We start from the raw sequence: 10,764 nt of genomic DNA, 5'->3' as shown, positions 1-10,764 counted from the left end.
CTTTAGCTGTAAACTTGATAATGAGACTTGATTATCAATTTTTGAGGCCGAAGCTACGGCGGTTGCACATGCTTTGACCAAGTTGTTTGACACACAGTAAAAAAAGGTGGTTATTGCCACCGATTCTAGTCTTATTGCGGCTCTGGGCAGATGTGACCTAGCTGGTAAACAGCATGAATTAGTACGAAGGCTGCTCCGTAAATTTTGCGACTAGTAAGGAAAACACGGTAATTTGTCATTAAAAATGGCTTTATTGTCTTTCAAAGTATTCTCCATGATGATCAATACACTTCTGCATTCGCTCAAACCATTTATTATAGCATCCATGCCACTCCGAAAGTGGTACCTCTAGAACATGTGTTTTAAACGCATCAACCGCTTCTTCTGGCGTCGAAAATCGTTGACCATGCAGTTTATTCTTGATGTTCGGGAACAAAAAGAAGTCATTGGGTGCCAAATCAGGACTGTACGGTGGATGATCCATTAATTCGATGTTTTCACTGGTCAAATAGGCGGTTGTTTGAGCCGATGTGTGAGAGCTCGCATTGTCATGGTAAAGTATGATTCGTCGTCTTGAGTTGTTTTTCCTTATTTGGCCGAAGACTTCTGGCAAACAAATGGTTGTGTACCACTCAGAATTGACCGTTCTACGTTTCTCTAAGGGTACTGTTGCCACATGACCAGTTTTTCCGAAAAAACAAGCGACCATTTGTTTCGAAGTGCTTCGAGCGCGAACAACTTTTGTTGGGTTAGGTTCACTTCGAAAGACCCACACAGTTGACTGTTGTTTAATTTCCGGCTCATATGCATAGATCCATGACTCGTCACCTGTGTAGAGGTTATATACGGCATTTGACGCACCTCGATCGAATTTCTTCAGCATTTTTTTGCACCAATTTATACGATCCTTTTTTTGAACAATTGTCAAATTATGCGGGATCCAACGTGAACAAATTTTTTTACGGCCAAATGTTCATGCAATATCGTTTGTATGCAATTCATACCAACACCCAGGGATGCCTGAATCTCACGGTATGTCACATGTCGATCTTGCATTATCAATTTATGCATAGCATCGATGTTTTCTGGCACAGCAGCTAATTTTGGACGACCTTCGCGAGGTTCGTCGGTGAGCGAACTACGACCACGATTGAATTCATTAAACCAGCGACAAATAGTGGCCTTGTGTGGTGCTTCATTGCCAAAAGTGGAAGCAAGTTGATCGATGCACTCTTGTCTCGATAATCCACGTCGAAAGTCGTAAAAAATCATCAAACGAAAGTGCTCTCGTGTTAATTCCATTTTTTCGCTGAGACACAATTTTCAAGTCACTGTAAACAATACAAGTAGTCTCCGTACGACAAAACGTTTCGAGTAAAAAAATCTTCCAAACTGTCAAACTTTTTGATGGTAAGGTTAGATTTTACCTAGCAACGCCAGTGTTGCCAAGTCGCAAAACTTACGGAGCAGCCCTCGTATACACGGTGGGCCATTTTACGGGACTCATCCAAATTTCTCCATAGGTAAGCCAGATATAGAAAAATAGTTAAGACAAAACTTGTTCAGGACAATGGGGGTCATCTTTCTCAATAAATGAATTTGACCTTGAGGTCAAATTTCAAGGTTATTTGGAGGTCATAGTGATTTTTTTAAATGGGACCGCGTACTTTTGACACAGGATTCGAAGAGAGCGGGAAATTTTACGTCAGAAATGATATTTTTAAATTTTTTATTTTGACCTTCAGAAGGTCAAATCAAGGTTTTAAAAGCGCTCAGAAGCTGTTTAAATGCGATTATCTTACTTTTAGCATTACCCAGAAACAACGACGTGGACGTAGTAAGTTCTGTTTCCTTGGGGGTGCTTGATTATCGTGAGTCCCTTTGCCTCTCACGTTTGGGGTGCTTGTTTACCGTGAGTCCCCTTGCCTCTCACGTTTGGGGTGCTTGTTTAACGTGAGAGGCAAAGGGACTCACGATAATCAAGCACGCCAAAGGAAACAGAACTTACTACGTCCACGTCGTTGTTTCTAGGTAATGCTAAAAGTAAGATAATCGCATTTAAACAAACAGCTTCTGAGCGTTTTTAAAACCTTGATTTGACCTTTTGAAGGTCAAAATAAAAAATTTAAAAATATCATTTCTGACGTAAAATTTCCCGCTCTCTTCGAATCCGATGTCAAAACCCTTATAGAAATATCATACTAAGAATCATTGATAATTACTTATTTTCAGTATTAAAAATACTGGATAATAAGTAATTATCAATGATGCTTAGTATGATATTTCTATAAGGGAAGTAGGCGGTCCCATTTAAAAAAATCACTATGACCTCCAAATGACCTTGAAATTTGACCTCAAGGTCAAATTCATTTATTGAGAAAGATGACTTCCATTGTCCTGAACAAGTTTTGTCTTAACTATTTTTCTATATCTGGCTTACTTATGGAGAAATTTGGGTGGGTCCCGTAAAATGGCCCACCGTGTATATTATCAAAGATATATACAGCTACTTGATCAAGCAAGGCTTTGAGATTGTGTTTGTCTGGATTCCGGGACATTCGGGTGTTGAAGGCAATGAACGGGCTGATGAATTGACAAAAAACGCTGCCCGTGGAATAAATTTATCTGTAGAGCATAAAACTGTTCTGTTTTCGAGTACTATTTGTAGAATGCTTAGAGATCGCATGGATGAAAATGTTGCGCAATTTTTTAGAGACACCTCGGAGCAAAAAGATTTCAGGTATTTTCATAGAACGCGTATTAAAAATCATTTGGAGCCTTGGTTTTTACAACATGCTCATCTCAATAGAGAAATTATAACTATGGTATCACGATTACGGACTTATCATATACAAGTAGCGCAACATATATATGATAAAAATATCAGTGACTAACCGCTTTGTGATTGCGGTCTGCCAGAGACTTCGGAACATGTAATTTTAAATTGCCCGCGTAATCAGCGGGAGTCGGACTTATTGAGGATTGGTTTACGCAATGTCTGGGGAATTGAACCTATCATTCTCGATGATATAGTTTTTAGTAGCAACGAAAGTGCATTTAACGAGTTATCTCTTTTCTTTCGCAGGATTAATAGAAGGATATAATTTGGATTAAGCTGAAAACTGTATTGTTGCAAGATTGGAATTTTATATTGTTGATTACGTTTATGTTTTACTTGGGTGGTCAATGAACTAGTTTCACGACCATAGTAATAACAACAACAACAAAGAGTAGGTGTTCTCAGTCAATTATTGAAGACTGAAGTCTGGTGTCAAAAAGTAGTGATTTGACATATAATTAAAAGAAACAAATAGTTATTGTGATTGTGACTGTGAAACATTAAAAAAAAGTATTAATTAATTTTCTTTTCATTAATGTTCTAATAATCTTTTAAGTAAAAAATATTTTTAAATTTGAGTGTAAATTAAAAAAATTATAAACTATAATTTCTTTAATTTTAATAATTGTAGAATTATAAATTTGCCATCAACATTAAATGAATATGTAAATAATGCTATTATTTGTGTAGGTGGAGAATTATGTTATTGTGCTCAGCAAAAAAATAAACAGCAGACCAAGTCGAGTAATATGAATATCTTTTTAAAATGATCACTCGACTTGGTCTGCTGCTTATTTTTGCTGAGCACAATAGAGTGCATAGAGATGTATGTATTGTACTCTGCACAAATAAGTAGTAGACCAAGTCGAGTAATATTTTCTTAATAAGATTCTCATATCACTCGACTTGGTCTGCTGCTTACTTTTGCTAAACACAATAATATAGTTCCTCATCTACGCAAATGATAGCATTATACATATATTCATTTAATGTCGATGGCAAATGTATAGCTTTAAAATTATTAACATTAAAGAAATTATAGTTTATAACTTTTTAAACTTACATTCAAATTGAAAATATAAAAGTGAACTTACTTTGTGTCAAAGAATAAGTGAATCTCATAGTACCACCATTTTACAGAATGCAGGTATTAAGAACGACAGCTATAAGATGAAGCAGTATAAGCAAGATACTACTAATGAAGATTGTGATGCATAAGAAATATAAATTTTAACGCAAGGAACTAAGTAATGAGTCAGGTCTGGACTGTCTGAATAATAATATTACTAAGAATTTATCAATTTTATTTTAGCAACTTTAATTTAGCAACTTCATTTATTTATATATGTTCTATAATACAAGCTGACATTACGCAATATATTTTAAAGATCTACATATATGAAATATGTGTCGTAGTCTTCTCCTCTGGCTAAAGCGACACAAAGTCAATCTCAGTGATTCCCAAGCAGACCTATGGCACAAAATTTTCTAAAGTTCCAGCGCATCTGATTGTCTTTAACGCAACAGTAAAACTACGTACCTATTCTATGGAAAAGTGAATAGGATTGATACAGTTCAATGGCTAGAAATTCCTCCTCCTGGTAGCTTGAAATTGACCTCATCCTGGTAGTAATAATTCTGTAAATTCAATATAATTCTAATTACACTGGTGCTCAGAGAGACAAAAAATTCTTCTATCATTATATTTAAACTTGTTATTTTAAAATGTATTACAACTTTAAGTTATAAATTTTTTTTATACAAGTTAAAATAATCTATTAATATTGAAATTGCGAGTCGTAAATAATTTAGAATAAAATAAATAAAATATAATGATAGAAGAATTTTGTGTCTCTCTGAGTGCCAGTGTAATTAGAATTATATTGAATTTACAGAATTATTACTATCAGGAGGAGAACAATTTCCAGCTGTTGAACTGCATCAATCCCATTGGTTCCACTTTTCTAGTAGGCACGTAGTTTTACTGTTGCGTTAAAGACTTAATCAGATACACTGGAACTTTAGAAAATTTTGTGCCATAGGTCTGCTTGGGAATCACTGGGATTGACTTTGTGTCCTTTTGGCCAGAGGAGAAGACCTACTATGACACATATTTCATATATGTAGATCTTTAAAATATATTGCGTGAAGTCAGCTTATATTATAGCAGTATTATAGAATATATATAAATAAATAAAGTTGCAAATGGATAAATTTTTAGTAATATTGTTATTCAGACAGTCCAAACTTGACTCATCGCTTAGCGCTGTTTGGTTTCTTGCGTTAAAATTTATATTTCTTGTGCATCACAATCTTCATTGGTATCTTGCTTATATTGTTTCATCTTATAGCTGTCGTTCTTAATACTTGCATCCTGTAAAATGGTGGTACTATGAGATTCACTTATTCTTTAACAAAGTAAGTTCACTTTTATATTTTCAATTTAAATGTAAGTTTAAAAAGTTATAAACCATAATTTCTTTAATGTTAATAATTTTAGAGCTATACATTTGCCATCAACATTAAATGAATATGTGTATAATGTTATCATTTCTGTAGATGAGGAACTATATTATTGTGTTTAGCAAAAGTAAGTAGCAGATCAAGTGATATGAGAATCTTGTTAAGAAATATCACTCGACTTGGTCTGCTGCTTATTAGTGCAGAGTACAATACATACGTCTCTATGCGCTCTATTGCACTCAGCAAAAATAAGCAGCAGACCAGGTTGAGTGATCATTTTAACAAGATATTCATATCGTTCGACTTGGTCTGCTGCTTATTTTTGTTGAGCGCAATAACATAATTCCCCACCTACATAATTAATAGTATTATTTACATACTTATTTAATGTTGATGGCAAATTTATAATTTTTCAATTATTAACATTAAAGAAATTAAAGTTTATAACTTTTTTAATTTACACTCAAATTTAAAAATATTTTTTACTTAAAAGATTATTAGAAAATTAATTAATGCTTTTCTTTAATACACTGTTTTATTGTTACACTGTTAATTATTTGTTTCTTTTAATTATATGTCAAATCATCACTTTTTGACACCCATATATGCCATCCTTCTGTTCTTGTAATAAGTGGCAGTGCTTGCGTGCCAAGTAGTGTTTGTCTTTCTGAGAGCGTCTAGAAAACCTCTAGAGGATCGCCAACTTGGTCATGTGACCAGCTACTCAGCTACTCTGCGATTGACTGGCATAAACATATATGGATTTAGAGAGTGGGATCCGATTGGACACAGATTGTAATGATTGGTTCGACCTAGTAATTCACTAGATAATTCTTTTCATCGGTTGGTTGTGTTCAATCGTACCGTGGTCAATCGGGACACTCCCGATTTAGATATTGCGACGCCGATGCAAAACCATATGTATATATATATATATATATATATATATATATATATATATATATATTATATAAGCATTTGTTCTGCATTAGCGTCGCAAAGTCTAAATCCGTATATATTTATGCCAGCCAATCAACTGGTCACGTGACCAAGTTGGCGATTCTCTGTATTAGAGATTCTCTAGAAGCGTCCCACATGCGCATATTGACAAACGGACACAGCCAACCACAACGCCGTATGCCTAGAGATATTCTAGAGACTCTATAAACAACGACATATGATTGGATATATCCGTTTGCAATGTGTGCATGTGGGACTCACTCGTTTCTTTCGTAGCGATCATAAATCTTTTCCCTTAAGGTGCGATTTCACGCAGCGAATAAAAGCTGGCGTTTCACCCCACTCCATCGTTGTTTAAAGCAACGTTTAAAAGCTGTTCGCTATCACCTGTATCCTTTTCATGGAGCGAATAATAGCTAGCGTTTTATCCCCACTTCAGCATAGTTCAAAGTAGCGTTATAACGCTGTTCGCTGTCGCCCATTTCCTATTCACCACGTTTAACCTCCTGTATAAACTGCAATAAGTATAAAAATGGAGTGTTATAATCGAGATATATAAAATATTATAGATGTATAGTGGCGATTATAGGTGAAGTTCGAAGACGATATATAGCTGCTGCAATTGCAGCGATGTATTTATTAAAAACGAAAAAAATATATAAGACGAAAAATTTAATCAATTTAATATAAATAAATAAGATACAAAGAGTAGCCTATAGGTTATAACCTATATAAATATGCTGACCATATATAATATATACTAACTTCGTTTGTATTATCGGCACTGTCAATTTATCAGTCCCTTCAGCCATAATTTCTTGTTTTTATTATAATTTGCTGTTTTCCCAATAAAAAATTTTTCATACATAATTATATACAATTATATAAAATTATATATAATTATACATAATTATATATTATTATATATCAAATTTGTCCATTCATGTTTATACATTCTACTTATATATATAATCATGTATAATTATATATATATATAAATTCATATATAATTTTATATAATTACCCAGATAGAAAAATAATGTCATGTTGCGCTTAGCACGCGCTCATATATTGACGTGGATGATTGCAAAAATGCATACAAATGCGTGCGCATATATTGCTCATATGCCGTTCATATAATGATGATCAGAAAAATATCTCATCTAATGATATTATAATAACAAAACTTGATGGACTAGACATATTCGTATATCATTTGTATACATCTTGTGCTCATGTCATGTTAATCACATAATGATCTTTAAAAAGGTATCAAGGTGAAATCACAGTATGACATCACATTATGATGAAACGTGATAATCACGCATTTCTATCTGGGTACGCATAGATTTATATGTAATTATACATATTGTTATACATAATTGTATATAATGATATATAATGTTATATGATTATACATAATTATGTATGAACAAATTTCATACATAATTATGCATGAAAAATTTTTCATCGGATTTATATGACCTATTTTATTCACTTAATTAATTACAATCACTTGATCCAGTTAAATCGCAAGAAGTTGAACTGTGTCGAACTTTGAACGTTTATCTGCTTCATTCGTCTTTTTAGCGATAATTAATGGAGTGGTTGTAAACGCCAACTTTTATTCTCTAAAAGTTGGACTGTGTCGAACTTTGAGCATTTATTCGCTACATTCGCCATTTCGGTGAAAATTGATGGAGTGGGGTAAAACGCTAGCTTTTATTCGCTGCGTGAAATCGCACCTTTAGTATGAACTCGTGAAAAGTGAAAATTTTGTAATGAACTCGTGAAAGATGAAAACTTTCTTTAAACTCGTGAAAAATGAAAGATTTAACGTGAATTTGTGAAAATTGAAATTTTTTACGCAAAAATTTTGTTCAACATGGCAGCAAAATAATTTCAACTGTCATTTTAGTGATGTCTTATTGACATTAAAGACATTATTAAAGCATTATTTAACATCATTAAGACGTCACTCTAACAGCACAGATGTCCAGGAAACGTCCAGAGTACGTCCTGAGGATGTTTCTTCGTCTTCAAGATGTCCCTGGGATGTCTTTAAAGCCAGAATCAGACTACGCATTGGAGATTGAGGATTGCGGATTGAAGATTAGATTTTGTCGAATCAACTAACTTCGATTTTGGCTGGCTTTGCTCCAATTGGTCAAATAGTAATCTTCAGTCCGCAATCCTCAATCTCCAATGCGTAGTCTGATTCCGGCTTAAGAGATTTTGTGCTGTTTGAGCATTTTACTATTTAGGGTCAGTGTAAACTATATGAGCCAAGAGTAACCTAAGTAAGACAAATATTACAATATACTCAAGACAACACCAATTTGCAAGGGACATCTTTAGAATTTTTTCAGCATGTTTTTAAGACATAGTGACGTCTTTAGAACGTCCCTTGGAAGTCTGCTTGTCTGGGATTACTTTAGGATAAATTATGAAAGGATAAAATATTCTATTTATATTAAAATTATAAATCTGCAGAAAATATATATTTCATATAAAACGATACATAAAATACATGCAATAAATACATAAAATAAACTTACATTTTACTTACTGCATACAATTTATAATATATTATACTTTAACTTTCTGATGCATACGTATCTTAACTTTGCAAACTTCGTCGGTATGCTTTCATTGTGTATTTAATGTGTTATATATTACATTGTGTATATTGTAATTACATTTTAATTTTAATAATCTATATTGCATAAATATTACTTTCCACATTTTCATTGTTCACTTTTTATGTGAAATAACTTACAGTGAAAAGTGAAAATGAAGTTCACGTGAAAGATTCATGATCGCTACCCTGAAGTTGGAACGCGTTCCGAAATCAACAAAAAATCGGTGCACAAATCTTTTAGATCAGGCCTTGGAATTTTTGTCACATTTCGGGCTGATTTCAGACGCGACGCCCACCGCTGCCCCATTCTCACTCCTCCGAGCCGCCGATTGCTTTGCCTCAGGAGCGTTGTTGAGTAAGAAATACGTATGTAGCGCTTCTGTGTGCCAATCCGTTATTAAAATTTTTACTTCTTCAATATATATATTTTTTTGTAAATAATATAATGTTACATTATTTATGTGTAATATATTGTAGATACACACCCACACACACACATATATAATTTTATATCGAATATAATGCGTGTGTGTGTGTATCTGTCTTGTAATTTTGATAATAGATTTCCACATCACCCATGAGGTACTATTATTGATGCGTTTTTTTTTTAAGTGGTTTCCCCTGTAAGCCTATTCCACTAGAAATAAATTAAAATTAATGACATGACTCGGCAGAAAAGCGAAATTCTATATTATAAGATATATACGGAAGAAAAAAAATTCTAATCATAGAAGAAAAAAAATCAGCCAATCTTAATGTTTCCTAGATCGTTTACACGATTGTACTAAAGATGGTATATCCACAGAAATTTTGGAAGAACTAGCTCGCATCAACGAAGACAGTGATGCATCGTTCAAAGAAGAACGTGTGGCTGTCTTTGTAAAATTCATTTTCGAAAAAGAGCATTCACATAAATATGTAGACCCAAACATGGAGAAACTTTGAAGACCAAAATCTCTAAGACGTGGGTAACACGATGGATTTAAAATTTTGAAGAACTCAATCCCTTTTTCTGGACGTGTTTTAAGTGAAAGATCGCATTGCAAATCACACAATTCTGCTTGAAATTCTAAGCTTTGTTTCTCGATTTGCACAGTGAGAGGATTCTCAAAAAGTATCAAATCTTTTCTTAGCGTTTCAAAATCGGAAACGCGAATCAAATTCTTCTATTATTGAATCAATTATATTCAGTTGCTTTATGAAGTCACTATATTTGCCATGTTCCTCATAGAGAATCTGGCAAGAAGGAAAGAAATGAAGAATATTATTTTGCAACTTTTTTTATTTTTTAAGAGTAACAATTTTCTGTGGAAAGAATCGACATGACTGACTACTTATGAAATAGTTTGGTTTGTTTTTTGCAGCTTTAAATTTAAAGTATTCAAATGGTTTGTTATGTCGGTCACTAAAACAAGTTCACAAAGCGAGTCTAAGTTTTCGAAGAAATATTTAAATTCTTCATATTTTGCAGGTAATTGTTCTTGCAAGAAAAGAAATATCTCTTTTCTTATTGCAAAAAACTTTTGAAGACATTTTCCTACACTAAGCCACCGGACTTCACAATACAAAAGTACATCTGTATATGTTGCGTTATGCTCTTCGAGAAAGTATTGAAACTTTCGATGAGAAAGAAATTTTTGACCACCTTTAATTTGGTTAATAATCTTTGTTACTGTTCGCATTGCTGTGCATAGTTTAACAGCTTTCCCACATAACGGTTCTTGATGAATTATGCAATGAATTACGGGAAATTTTAAATTTCGCTGCTTTAATTGACCGAAGAATCCGTTTTTCGTGCCTACCATTGCCTTTGCACCATCAGTTACCACAGAAGAACATTTAGAGAAATTAATATCGAACT

General features: G+C 33.4%; 1 protein-coding gene across 1 annotated transcript in view; it reads left to right on the top strand.

The window, feature by feature from the left end:
- The first annotated feature begins 3,190 nt into the window (after positions 1-3,190).
- LOC116851598 overlaps positions 3,191-10,764 on the top strand; it is a 47,061-nt gene continuing 39,487 nt past the window's right edge. The window contains exons 1-2 of the mRNA XM_032831175.1: positions 3,191-3,230; positions 9,187-9,269. The gene's annotated coding sequence lies outside the window, so the exon portion shown is untranslated. The remainder of the gene's footprint in view (positions 3,231-9,186; positions 9,270-10,764) is intronic.

Source organism: Odontomachus brunneus, unplaced genomic scaffold (genome assembly GCF_010583005.1).
Source record: "Odontomachus brunneus isolate Ranch 3 - 2012 unplaced genomic scaffold, Obru_v1 Obru_scaffold_180, whole genome shotgun sequence".
NCBI lineage: Eukaryota > Metazoa > Arthropoda > Insecta > Hymenoptera > Formicidae > Odontomachus > Odontomachus brunneus.
This window is presented reverse-complemented; position numbering and strand designations above follow the sequence as displayed.